The 13,848-nt window shown below is 35.3% G+C and overlaps 1 pseudogene; it reads right to left on the bottom strand.

The window, feature by feature from the left end:
* Nucleotides 1-7,313: 7,313 nt before the first annotated feature.
* On the bottom strand, nucleotides 7,314-9,415 carry LOC107869825 (annotated as a pseudogene).
* Between the last annotated feature and the right edge of the window lie 4,433 nt (nucleotides 9,416-13,848).

The following is a 13,848-nucleotide window of genomic DNA, read 5'->3' as shown; positions in this document are numbered from 1 at the left end:
ATATTAATGTTGCAGTCAAGATATTGTTAGATATTGTAGTGTATAAATGTCAAAGATATATCTAGGAGTAGTATCTCATAGATAGTCAATTATTGTAGGTAGAAGGCATGATCTTAGGGATCTACTCTTGACCTTTTGTATCTAGCTTTGTGTATATATTGATCTAATCTGTCATTTGAATGTATGAAGTGAAATACACTTGCATCATTAATAGTTGCAAAATGGTGGAACTTGTAAATATAAATTGAATAACTAAAACCAAATTAATCCTCTTGAAAATCTTAAGCAGAATAATTTTTTAAAAATTGCTAGAGGAATTAACATGAATACAAATAGCAATTAATACAGTAAATGATTTACATGGGAAACACTGATCACATATAACATCAAAACAACAAACAAAAAGAGAAAGGACAAAAAATTCTATCATAAAGCTTACATGATAAGAAAAAAAGGGTAGCTCGATGTACAAAGTATCTTGCATTCAAGAAAGATATAGATGAGTGTCGCACCCAAGGGTTGTAATGTAGGAAACTTGCCGATTCCATGACTTGAATATGTGACCTATAGGTCCCACAATGATAAATGAAGAGGATAGATAATTAAGTTCCTTAATTTCTCTTCTTTCAATACAGTACATAATCAACCTCCATTCTTCAAGATTTTCCAAATTAACCAATTCTTTACACCACAACTCTATAAAATTAAGGAAGATCAAAAGTTCACCGTGGCTTCGTTCTATCCTGATGGTGAAGCATTGGAGTGGTACCAGTGGTTATTGAGGAATAATTAATTAATTGATTGGCCACATTTCACTGATAAGGTGAGAATTCGATTTAAACAGAAAGGATTGGAGACTGCGGAAGGGAGATTCACAAATCTCAGGTATGTAGCTTCTGTCACTGAGAACCAATGTCGTTTTGAGGCTATGTCTTCGGGATTCGGTAAGTCAGGGGTACTTTCACCTTGCCTTCAATATTTTCATCCATATAGAAGCAATACAACCACGACACCTTTGCCACAATGCTATGATGGGAAATCTGAAACTCAAAGCAAAATCGATGTGCACAAGGTGTTTGACGAAAGTGTCACCAGTGGCTGCCCCACAGTATTTGCTGAAATGAGATCACAAACTTCAATTGAAATACCTCGTGAAGCAGCTACAATTACTGATAGTCTCGCAGTCCAATTGTTTGATGAATGTCCCCAAAGAGAACTACCAGAGAGGTACATTAATGCAATTTATCTTAATCGTGGCTCTAATGAACGACAAATTGGAATTGAGACCTTGTAAGGTACCGAGTATCTATCTCTAGATAAAGTTCTTATGGGGAATGGAGATGACATTCCAAAAAGTGAAATTCCTATGGATAAAGTGATAGCTGATGTGGGGCGTGGAAAATCTATTGAGGAATTCAATGGTCACAATATTTTGTATCAGTTTCCATTTAATCCTAGGTGAATTCCTTCATTGTCGTGGTTCATAAGACTGCAATGATCCTTGGTGTATGGGATCCAGGAATAAGATCTATGTCCAAGGCTCCCATAAGTTATACAGTGAACACGAAGCCACTACCATTATTGGGATCGTCTACTGTTACTTCTTGAAATTTTAGATTTCAAGACAGTTTTGCTAAATGCGCTGTAACAGACGAGATGGTAGTCATGGAATAAAAGTGGATAATACATATTCTGATGTGAATCATGAGTTTGATGACAGTTCCCAAGGAGTTGTGTCGAGAGAGCTATAACCAATTGCATCTCAGCACGTTATACGTCTTCCCAAATTATTCCGTTTCCTGCAGTAATGTATGGTATGCTGCAATAGGAGGGCTATTTCTCTTTTCGAAAGAAAGTAACTGAGCAGGCTAGTGCATTGAAAATGGTAGTAGGAAAGGAAGTTACAAAAACTATTTGCATTGCATGGCTTCACGGCTGCATCAAGTCCATGGAGGACTTGATTGAGCAGGAGTTGCGTAATTTCTCTATACCTGCGGAGCTCAAGAGTTTAGTTGGCTCTCAGGGTGTACCAACTAGTGATGCTACAGATTTCAGACTTGAATTTGAGTTTATTCTTGTTGGGTATGGTGTTGATGAATTCATTATTTTAAGGGAAAAGGCTCAAATATACCATTGAAATATAAAAAATGGCTCATTTATGCCATCAGTTAAAAGTTTGGCTCATTCATGCCATCGCTAGTACTAAATAGGTTCATCCATGCCATTAATTTTTAACAGCGGTTTCAAAAATAGCTTTACCACGTGGCCTTTTATTAAAGGTCCACATCATTAGTTAAAATAAGAAAAAAGGCTCAAATATGCCATTAAACTATTAGAAATAGCTCATTTATTCCATCAGTTAAAAGATCAGCTCATTCATGCCATCGTCGTTATAAAATCAGCCCACCCATGTCATTACTTTTTAATGGTGAGTTTTCAAAAATAGTTGTCATGTGGCCTTTTATTAGAAGTCCGTGACATTAATTAAAATAAATTAATTTTAATTTTAAAATATCTTAGACCCATTAAAAACAACCGATTCATTTAACATAACCCAACCCACACCCATTAAAATATTCTTTTTTCTGCAACAACTATTTTTCTAATCAGAAAAAATAGTGATTAATGTATATCCTTTGGCTATTTGTAGCTGATTCTAAATTATTACAAAAGCTATGCTTAACATAAACCTCAAAAATTCTATCCGACAATAGCTGTAACTGATTAGTTTTAATTCCAGTGACTCCAATATATACTCCGAAGTTGCAAGAAAATAAACCAATGAATGATTAGGGCAAGCAAGAAAAAGAAAGAGGCGTACCAATAGAACTTCTCCATTCTCCCATCACGAATTAGGGGAGTATACATTATTGAAAAAATCATTTCCAAATAACGACTTAAAAGAAGTCTGTTATCCCAATTATCCCGCTATGCATATGGAAGAACTTCTCCCATCACGAATTAGTGGAGCATACCTTGTTGAAAAATCATTTTCAAATAACGACTTAAAAGAAGTCTGCTACTTCAATTATCCCATCATGTATATGGGATAATTTCTCATATATAGGATAAATTCTCCCATCATTATAATATAAATGCTGGAATAAATAATCTCGATAATAACTAATTTAAGATATTTTAAAATTAATATTGATTTCCTTTAATTAATGGTGTGGACTTCTAATAAAAGACCACGTGGCAAAACTATTTTTAAAAACCCATCATTAAAAAATAATGGCATGAGTGAGTTAATTTTATAATGGTGATGGCATGAATGAGCCATTTCTGATAGTTCAATGGTATTTGAGCCATTTTGCTTATTTTAATTAATGACGTGGACCTCTAATAAAAGGCCACGTGGCAAAGTTGTTTTTAAAAACCACCGTTAAAAAGTAATGGCATAGATGAGTTGGTTTTGTAACAATGATGGCATGAATGAGCTCAACTTTTAACTGATGGCATAAATGAGCCATTTTTGATAGTTCAGTGAAATATTTGAGCCTTTACATTTTGGATCCAGGAGATAAAATAATTGTCTGCCCACCCACTTTCTCAATATATGAAGTTGTTGCACTACAAACATGTGAAAATGATCATGGGATCTTGTATGTAATTGAAAGTGAGCTTGAGTTGGTGAAAGTAGCTTCAACTGTTGCTGCTTATATTGTTCACAAGGCAATGATCAGTGAGAATAAAAGATTTTCTGTCTCGGTTAGTTGTGGGAAGTCTAAGACTATGATGAGGCTTATGTGCTATCTTGCCCATCTTAGGGGCCATAGACGAGTTGAAGAGTGCACTGTAGCACAACAAGTTCTGAAGTCAAATCCAGTATTTAAAGAGCATCACAATGTCGATGCAATTCAAATTAAGTTTTCAAGTCATCACGGTATATTTTTGCAAATTCAGTTTGCAAAGCTTGGAAAGACATATGGTGCAGCCAAGGTGTAGACACCTACTTTTGTCCCTTCCGAAGTTCAATTTTATTCATTTTTTAGCTCACCTTATAACGTACCTGTAGGGGTCCAACCCATGTTATTTTTCTTTTTTCAACAATTTCTGCATTTTTTTTTGTCAAAAGTTGTTGGCAGACTTTCAAATGCAGAATCAATTGTAATCAAAGTTGGCTCCTTTTGTTTGTCAAAATTGGTAATTGCAAGATGTCATCCATGACATCTTGAATCAACATTTTGCTACTATAAAAGGAGCTCACTAGCTCCATGGAAATATGCACCAACACCAAGCAGAGAGAAAAAAAATGGAGAGCGGTGAGGTATTTCACAGACTGTGATAAAAAATACTCTATGAAAGAAAAAATAGAGTGAACAATATTTTTAGTAAGTTGTGGTAGTCACTTTGACTATGGTATAAAATTCCTTACTAGGTGTTTTAGTAAGGTGGGAGTCAAAAAAGGATTGTTTCTTTTGAGTGTTTAGTAGTTACTTTGAGTCTTGTACTGTGACTACGGTGTAAAATTCCTTACTCTAGTAATATCAGTTGCTCCTCTTAGTCCGTGGTTTTTTCTCTTATTTAGAAGGGTTTTCACGTAAAAATCTTGGTGTCACTATTGCTCTCATTATTCTTGTTGATTAACCATATTATTGCTGTCACATTTATTGCTCTATATTATCGCAATATTATTATCGTGGTGAGATTTATTCCTAACAACTGATATCAGAGAGCAGGTTCTACTCATTCACGAAAATGATATTTGCGGTTAGTGGTAATATACTCGGTAAAAGTAAAATATTCGGAGTAAAGTACGAGATAGAAAAATTCAACAGAGATAGCGTTTTTGGGCGTTGCCCAACTCCATTAGTATGAGGTCTTTTGGAATATGCCCAAAAATAAATCTGTGAGGGCTTGGCCCAAAGCGGACAATATCATACTAGTGCAGAGTTTGGGTGAAGTTACACGCGGTCCCAACAAGTGGTATCAGAGCGCCAGTTGTTCTGTTGTAGTTAGAAAATTTATTCGATTTTTCCAACAAGTGTATCAGAGCCCAGGTTCGGGTGTGTTGGGGTAGTGGACTGTGTTTTGTGAGAAGTTTTCGGTGTGACAACAAGATGATTAGTCATTATAATGGTGATATAAAATTTGTTTGGCAGATCATGTAAATTGACCTAATAATTGAGATCTACAGGTGGAGCCTTGTGCTGAAAGTCTTCATGGTGAGTAATGGTTAGGCAGCGTGTCCCACTGGTTAATGGTGGTGGTACAAGATGGTTAGCTGTGATAACGAAAGTACAAGATCTGTTTGGCAAATCATGCGGTACAAGACATTTGGTAGATCTGTTTGGTAGATCGGCGATACAAGATATTTTGCAGATCTGTTTGGTGGATCCGCGGTACAAGATATTTGATAGATCTGTTTGGCAGATCGACGGTACAAGATATTTAGCAGATCTATTTGGTAGATCAGCGGTACAAGATGTTTGACAAATCTGTTTGGCAGATCAGCGGTACAAGATGTTTGGCAGATCAACGGTATAAGATCTGTTTGGCAGATCATGTGAAGTGACCTCCTAGTTAGAGATCTACGGTTGATGCCTTTTGTCGAAAGTCTTCTTGACAAGTGTTGGTCAAGTGGCGTGTCCCACTGGTTGATAGTGACGGTACAAGATGGTTAGCCAGATCAAATTGATTACTCTTAAAGGGGAGGTCACAAGTGGTGTGGTATTGGTTTGAGGGAGAGCATGGTGCTCTGTTTTTGTTCATGCAGTTGGTGTTATCAGCAGGTTTCCTGAAAATCTACGAAAGGAGTATTGGGAAGCATTCAAATGGATATTGAGAGAGAGCTATATTATGACAGTCGAAGTTGCAAATCGCACTATCTACAACTGAAGCTAAGTATATTGCAGCTATTGAAGCTGGCAAGGAAATGATATGGCTCAAGCGGTTCATTCAAGAACGACTGAAAATCCTGCGGATATGCTGACAAAGGTGGTACCAAAGGACAAGTTTGAATTATACATAGAACTTGTCGGCATAAGCTCTCTCTAAGAAGATGGAGATACCTCCTTCAGATGCATGGGTCTGGAGGGGGAGATTTGTAGGGTCCAGCCTATGTTATTTTTCTTTTTCAACAATTTCTGCATATTTTTTTTCTGTCAAAAGTTGTAGGCAGACTTTTAAATGCAGAATCAATTGTATTCAAAGTTGGATCCTTTTGTTTGTCAAAATTGACAATTGCAAGATGTCATCCATGAGATCTTGAATCAACATTTTGCTGCTATAAAAGGAGCTCACTAGCTCCATGGAAATATGCACCAACACCAAGCAGAGAGAAAAAAGAAATGGAGAGCGGTAAGTTATTTCATAGACTTTAATAAAAAATAGCCTGTGAAGGAAAAAATAGAGTGAGCAATATGTTTAGTAAGGTGGGAGTCAAAAGAAGGTTATTTCTTTTTGAGTGTTTAGTAGTCACTTTGAGTCTTGTACTGTGACTATAATGTAAAATTCCTTACTATAGTAATATCAGTTGCTCCTCTTAGTCTATGATTTTTTTCCTTATTTAGAAGGGTTTCCAAGTAAAAATCTTGGTGTCATTATTGCTCTCATTATACTTGTTGATTAACCATATTATTGCTATCACATTTATTGCTCTTTATTATCGCAATATTATTATCGTGGCGAAATTTATTCCCAACAGATATCAAAGAACAGGTTCTGCTTATTCACGAAAATGATATCTGCAGTTAGTGGTACTATACTCGGTAAAAATAAAATGTTTGGAGTAAAGTATGAGGTAGAAAAATTCAACGGTGATAGCGGTTTCGGGCGGTGCCCAACTCCATTAGTATGAGGCCTTTTGGGAGGTGCCCAAAAACAAATCCGTGAGGGCTTGGCCCAAAGCGGACAATATCATACTAGTGCGGAGTTTGGGTGAAGTTACATGCGGTTCCAACAAGTGGTATCCGAGAGCCAGTTGTTCCATTGTAGTCGATTTTCCCAATAGTACCCTCACCCATTCTACACTTTTCCCTCCAGGAAACAAATACAACAAGTCCTAACAAATCTAATCCCTAATATTCCCTTATCCTAACTAATTTTTACGCCTCACATACCCTACCCCTACCTCCTACCCACATTGTCCCCACCTCCCTAACGAACCCATTATCAGATTCCCTACACAATTCACATTCACCACACAACAACAAATCTAATCGCCTGTTTGTTGCAAATGTTTGCTAAATTGGTGGATTCATGTAGATATATATTTTTTTTTTTAGCACTTGATTTCCTCTTAATATTAATGTTGCTAAATGGTGGAACTTGTAAATATAAATTGAATAACTAAAACAAAATTAATCCTCTTGAAAATCTCAAGCAGAATGAACTTTTGAAACTTATTAGGGGAATTAACATGAATACAAATAGCAAGTAATACAGTAAATGTTTGACATGGGAAACACTGATGACATATAATATCAAGACAACAAACAGAAAGAGCAATGACAAAAAAAGGGTAGGTCGGTGCACGAAGTATCTTGCATTCACATAAGATATAGAGAAGTGTCGCCCCCAAGGGTTTAGGAAGGCAGCTTGCCTGACTCAAACATCGATGACTAATTCCACGACTTGAATATGTGACCTGTACGTCCCTCAATGATAAATGAAGAAGAAAGATAATTAAGTTCCTAAATTTCTCTTCTTTCAATACAGTACAAAATCAACCTTCCATTCTTCAAGAAAAGAAAAATGTTAATTCCTTCCCAAGTAAGAAACTTAACCCCGCAACTCTTTGTTTTCACATTCTTACCTCTAAGTTTTGATTTCTTGATTTTCCACATGTTGTTGCTCATTGCCTTGCCATGTCCAAACTATATCTTTTAGTGAAGGCTTTAAGCCTTGATCACAAAACTTCCTGTATTCCACAGTATCTCCTGATTTTTTTTCACTTCTACTACATGGAAAGTTGGCGTAATCTCAAATATCTCTGCATCAGTTGCTCGTTGCCCTTTTCTCCCTTCCTTGCATTTTCACCGTCCTGTCTTTCTTCTTCACCTGTTGAAGACATAATACATGTAGGACGTTACATAGGACATGAATTGCCACCTAGGACTCCAGAAAGAACGCATGTTTCTACTTGTTCAACTTTATACAAGCTTAAATGTATACTTGTGCAGACCAGAAGTTGGAGGGAATATATAGATTCAACATAAGGACAATTTAAAGAGCACAATTAATTATTATGCCTCTAAAATAGTAAGCGTTTAGGTAAGATGGTCACAAAGGCGAAGCCACATAAGGTAAAGGTTCTTAGATTAAACTTTTGGATCAGATGAACCCGCAAATGAAGCAAAAATTATAGTGTGAAATTAACCGTTGGACTATCTTAGTGAAATTTCCACTTCTGTTGTACAATTTCAACATAGTACGAGGCCACATAAAAATGAATTTTATGTGCTCGGATAATAAAGAAAAAGAATTAGACCGGCCCATATACAAGCATGATTGGACATGTCGAATAACAATCAAGTAAATAAAGTGTGTTCTCCCTAACAGTTTAAGCATTAAAATGAGATAGTCATCATACAATTGTGATAGTATACCTTAAAAATCCCCATGTAAGCTACTTCCTCTAGCCTCGAGTCAATAGTGGATGCGGAATTTTGTGTCGTGAATCTAACATCCGATCTACAGATCTTATCTTTCTTGAACAAGCTTGAGAGATCAAAAGCAGGAGAAAGAGAAATGATATCGAAAGCATTCAAACAAGTAGGCTTCATTGTTGATGGACTTTGCTCTGTGTCCGGAAGAACTTTCTGCATCTGAATCATCCAAAATTTCGAAAATACTATGAGGCGATTTGTCCTGTTCTTGATCAAAAATTGGCGGTTTATCAATTTGTTTGTATCCTTTCTTGATCCAACTATTGTTCATTAGCTTAGCTAATGTGATTCTTGAAAATGCATTTGGATCAAGAATTCTTGAAAGATATTTTTCACTTCAGAAGGGAAATGTTCTGGACATTTCAATTCCCCTTTACTAATTTTCTTGTACATTACCATTAAATTTGCATCATGGAATGGAAGGTAACCAGGTAACATGACAAACAAAATGACTCCACATGACCAAATATCCGCCTTTTCTCCATCGTACCCTCTCTTATTTATGACCTCTGGCGCAACGTATGCTGGAGTTCCACGTGTCGTGTGTAGGAGTCCGTCTTGTCTTTTGGTCTCGAAGGAGCACTCAGGCCAAAATCGGAGACCTTTAGGTTTCCTGTTTCATCCAGGAGTATATTTTCAGGTTTCAGGTCGTGATGATAGACACCTCGGCTATGACAGAAATCAACAGCCGCGATTAATTGTTGGAAGTATTTATGCGCCGCGGATTCCCTAAACCTCCCTTTAAAAGTTATTCCTTGATCTATGTAGTCTCGGTGTTTGGACCCACATGTTGTGTTGGTCCTTATTTAGTTCTCAATAATAAATGACAATTTTCCACTATTTGATTGGAATGTGGAGGATTTATTTAGCTGAGTCCAACAAGTTTGCTTAAACAATCTGCCCCGTCTAAGAGGTACCTATCAGAATTAGATTTTAGCTACGGTGAAAATGTCTGTAGATTGCTAAATTTATAGAAATAATACGACTGTTTAGAACATGAGGGATGTTCTGTGTGAAATTTAGAGATTCTAAAATTTCAAGTTTTACAGGATCTATTTTTCTTAAATTTCAAAGCATGTGAAAGCAAGACTATTTACAAAGAATTAAGCACACAAAAATAAAGCAAGACTTGGTTGACTTGCCAAGTCTTTGGCTGATTAGAGGAATTTTGCCACCATATTTATAATACTGATTGGAATGTGAAAGGCTTGGTTGATTTGGTGGTATTAGTATTGATATAAATATTTAATTTAAAACTTTATCTATATAAATTCATCTTTTTTATTTCATGAGATTCCTTCCCCACAAACTTTACTTTTTCATTCAATAGTTAAAGTAGCGAAACACTTATTTTTTATTGTACTACTTGATTCATGCTTTAGTTTGACTCGATGAAGAAGACTCTTCAATTTTGATTGATTATGTGAGATGGTGCCGACAAGAGCTCAAACAACTATGTACTGATTCCGTATTTCTTTTTCCATTTATATTGTTATGAATAAAGTCTTAAGAAGGATGTGTATATTGCACTACTAAAAAAATCGGTAAAACCGACCACAATTTGTGGTCGGAAAAAACAGACCACAGGTGGTTGGTTTTCAAATTTTTTAAAATTTTTTACTTTAAAAAAAAAACGACCACAAGTGGTTGATTTTATATTTTAAAAAATCAAAATAATTATTACAATAATTATTATTATTTATTTAACAAATAAAAATTTAAAAAAATAAGAAAACCGATCACCAATGGTCGGTTTTCTTTAAGAAAATTTAGTTAAAAAATATTTATAAAAACCGACCATAAGTGGTCGGTTTTTTAAAATTCTTTTTAATTTATTTTTAAAAATCCGACCATAAGTAGTCGGTTTTTATTAAAAAATACTTTTAAAAAACCGACCACAAGTGGTCTATTTTCTAATTAAAATAAAAAATAATTTAAAAACCGACCACCTGTAGACGATTTTTGAAGTAAAAAAATTAAAAATTAAATAATTTTAAGTAACACTTAATTAAATATATAATCAAAACCAAATATATTAAGCTAATACAATATAATTCATCGATCACTAATCTAAGTATGTATAAGAAACACATCACATTATATTATTGGATAATATACTTGTATACGTATGTGATGTATATAGTATGTATTTTGAACTTGATATAGTCGATAATGTGTATATGTGTCACGACCCGAACCGGGACCCTGGCCGTGACGAGCATTCCGAACCATGAAGGCCCGAAACAACCCTATCTATCTGGTAATCATGCACATAATTCATATGATAATAAGATATGCGGAAGATACACAATATTACGGAAAACATGGTCATAAATCAAATGAAATCAACAAAGGGGAAATAATGTCCCACAACATCTATCGACATCTGAACAACCATCTGCGAAATCTCTAATACATGACTGAAACAAATTACTGTCTGAAAACTGGGACAAGGCCCCCAGTAAACCCAAAACTACTAAATAATAAATGAACTGACAAACATCAGGCCTTCCGAAATATAGAAGGCTCACCACTTGATTCTGCAAATCTGTCGGAAGAGATCTACTGGTTAGCTAGACCCCTAAACTGTGCCTCCAAACCTGGGAGGGAAGGGGGTCAATACAAAAATACTGGTACGCAGAGAAATAAAAAACAAAATATAATATTTTTTTTTCAAATATAGGTGAGAGCCATTATAAAGCAGTTTCATATCAAATCATTTGAAAACGCATGGGCATAATGTAATAGTTTTCAACAACAATGTAATGCAGCTGAGCTAGGTGAAATACCCTACATATAACATTTACACCAACTGTCAAATCTCGGTTGCCGCCGAGATTAGAGTATAAGTGAGGGGAAGACACACAAGATCACACAGCAGAGTGTCTCGACCCAATAAAGTATAGTAGTGCCCAAGTTAACTTAGCCTGGGATCCTAACCATAGTCCCAATTTGGGAATGACATAAAGTCAAATACACAAGATCACTTAGCCTGGTACCAAATCCCCATGTCGGCAAACACGATTTCCAGCAATGAGCCCTTATACTCAAATGCTTTCTTCGGGTATCCACCTATCTCATGTAAAATCAATGCATCAAACTCCATTTAATTCAATCACATATCTTATTCGGTAGTGTATCGTCATACCCGACTTGCAATCCATTAATATAACATCATTCTTTTATGCAACCATTATATTCATCATAGTTCAACATAACAACCCTCTCATTGCAAGTCAAAACCATGACCATTTTCAAAATATTTCATGTCACGCTTGTCAAGATGATTTCAAACATTTCACATCATATGAGAATTTAAAACGAGATCATATAAAGAGAGAAATTTCATATAATTCATGCTCTCAAGTTAACATCTTTTTTGAATACATGCATATACATATATCATATATCAAACCACTTTGGGAATAGGCCTAAAGACCAAATCAATATCATAAAACGTTTAAAACGGGATTATATTCATAATTTCAAAACTCCCATTTTTAAAACATGAATTTTTAAGCCCATGAGATTTTTGAGATAACCCCAGGTACGTCTATATGCGAAGATGATAGATGCTTCTTGAAGCCTACGTTCTAGGGGTTTGAAATATGCAATTAGTTTTAAGAACCCACGGTTGAATATTGAGTTGCCTGGGTTTTTATTTTGAAACCCTAAGGAGAGTTCTTGAGCAATTTTGATGAATGAAGGTGTATTTTTGGGTAGTTGGGGATTGAATTTCATGTTTATGGCTAAATAAGGGTGGGAAAAGGACCATTTTGCCCCAAAAATGGAGTGTTTAAGTCACTTGAGTAATAATATATGCGGTGCACACCTTATCGCATACTATAGGTTGTGCGCACTCTTTATCGCACACATTAGGTTGTGCGTCGCACACCTTATGGCATAAGTTAGGGTGTGCGTCGCACACCTTATGCTGCACGACACACTCCACTTTGCAAAGCCATAACTTCTTCCTCGGGTTTCAAATTTTTGAGAAATTGGTATCGTTGGAAAGATAATTCAAATAACTTTAATTTGATTTATAGTAGGTACTCTAATTTAATATATACAAAGAGTAATGGTCGATTGAATTTGGCCTAAGTTTCAACGCTCACTAAAATTCGAACGATAGAAAAACTTTCAACTTGTCCTTAATCTTGGGGACCTCTATGATCTAAATTCATGCTCAAATAGGTTTTCACACTACATAATTTATTAACACACCAAAATTTCATTGGATTTATGGCTTTTGGAACCTTTATGTGAAGGAAATGATGATTTTCGTTCTCGTCCGAAATGCGGGGTGTTACAATATGTGTGTGTATGTATATGTATATATATAACATATACATATTATATATAAATGGTATATTAATGACATAAGATAAATCAACCAATAATTTATTTGAGTATATGTGAAATACAATGGGGTAGTAAAATCAGGTATGTTATGTATATAGTACGTATATGAAATATGTCGTATTATATTATTGGATAAGATACTCGTGTACGTATGTGATGTATATAGTACATATTGATATAGTCGATAATGTGTATATATGTGTGTGTATGTATATCTATATATATATGTGTGTGTGTATGTATATATAGGTATATATATATATATTAATGACATAAGATAAATCAACCGATAATTCAACTGAGCTTCTGTGAAAGACGTTGTATATTATTATGGGGTAGTAAAATCGGGTATGTGATGTATATAGTACATATTTGAATGTTGATAGCCAACAACAAAAACAAACCCAGTTTATTCCCACATAGTGAGGTCTGGGGAGGTGTAACACCCCCAAACTTTTCCTAGCTAAATTTTGTCCCTAAAGTGTCAAGCTTTGTATTCTATAATTATTTAAACATATTTACCTATGGAATTCGGTAGATTTCAAATTTTTGTTACATAGATGACTGAATAAGCTTTCCATCGATATAAGATTCGTCCAAAATGGACACTCGGTGAAGAAGTTATGGCTATTTTATGTGCTAGTCGTAAAACATCGTTATTTTGGTGTTTAGTGCATCGAGGAGATGGTTTAATTAGAAATTTTCAAATTCTAGTGGAACCTCACGATAGTGGCGCATTGCAGAGGATCCCAATTTCGCATTCGTCAGTTTCCAATGAGCCACTGCGATAGTGGCGCGTCGCGGTGACCCATAAAATCGGACACCAGTTATATTTTTTCCTCCGTCTCATTAAGAATAAAATGGTACTTCTCGA

The sequence above is a fragment of the Capsicum annuum genome, chromosome 4 (assembly GCF_002878395.1).
Source record: "Capsicum annuum cultivar UCD-10X-F1 chromosome 4, UCD10Xv1.1, whole genome shotgun sequence".
Classification (NCBI taxonomy): Eukaryota; Viridiplantae; Streptophyta; class Magnoliopsida; order Solanales; family Solanaceae; genus Capsicum; species Capsicum annuum.
This window is presented reverse-complemented; position numbering and strand designations above follow the sequence as displayed.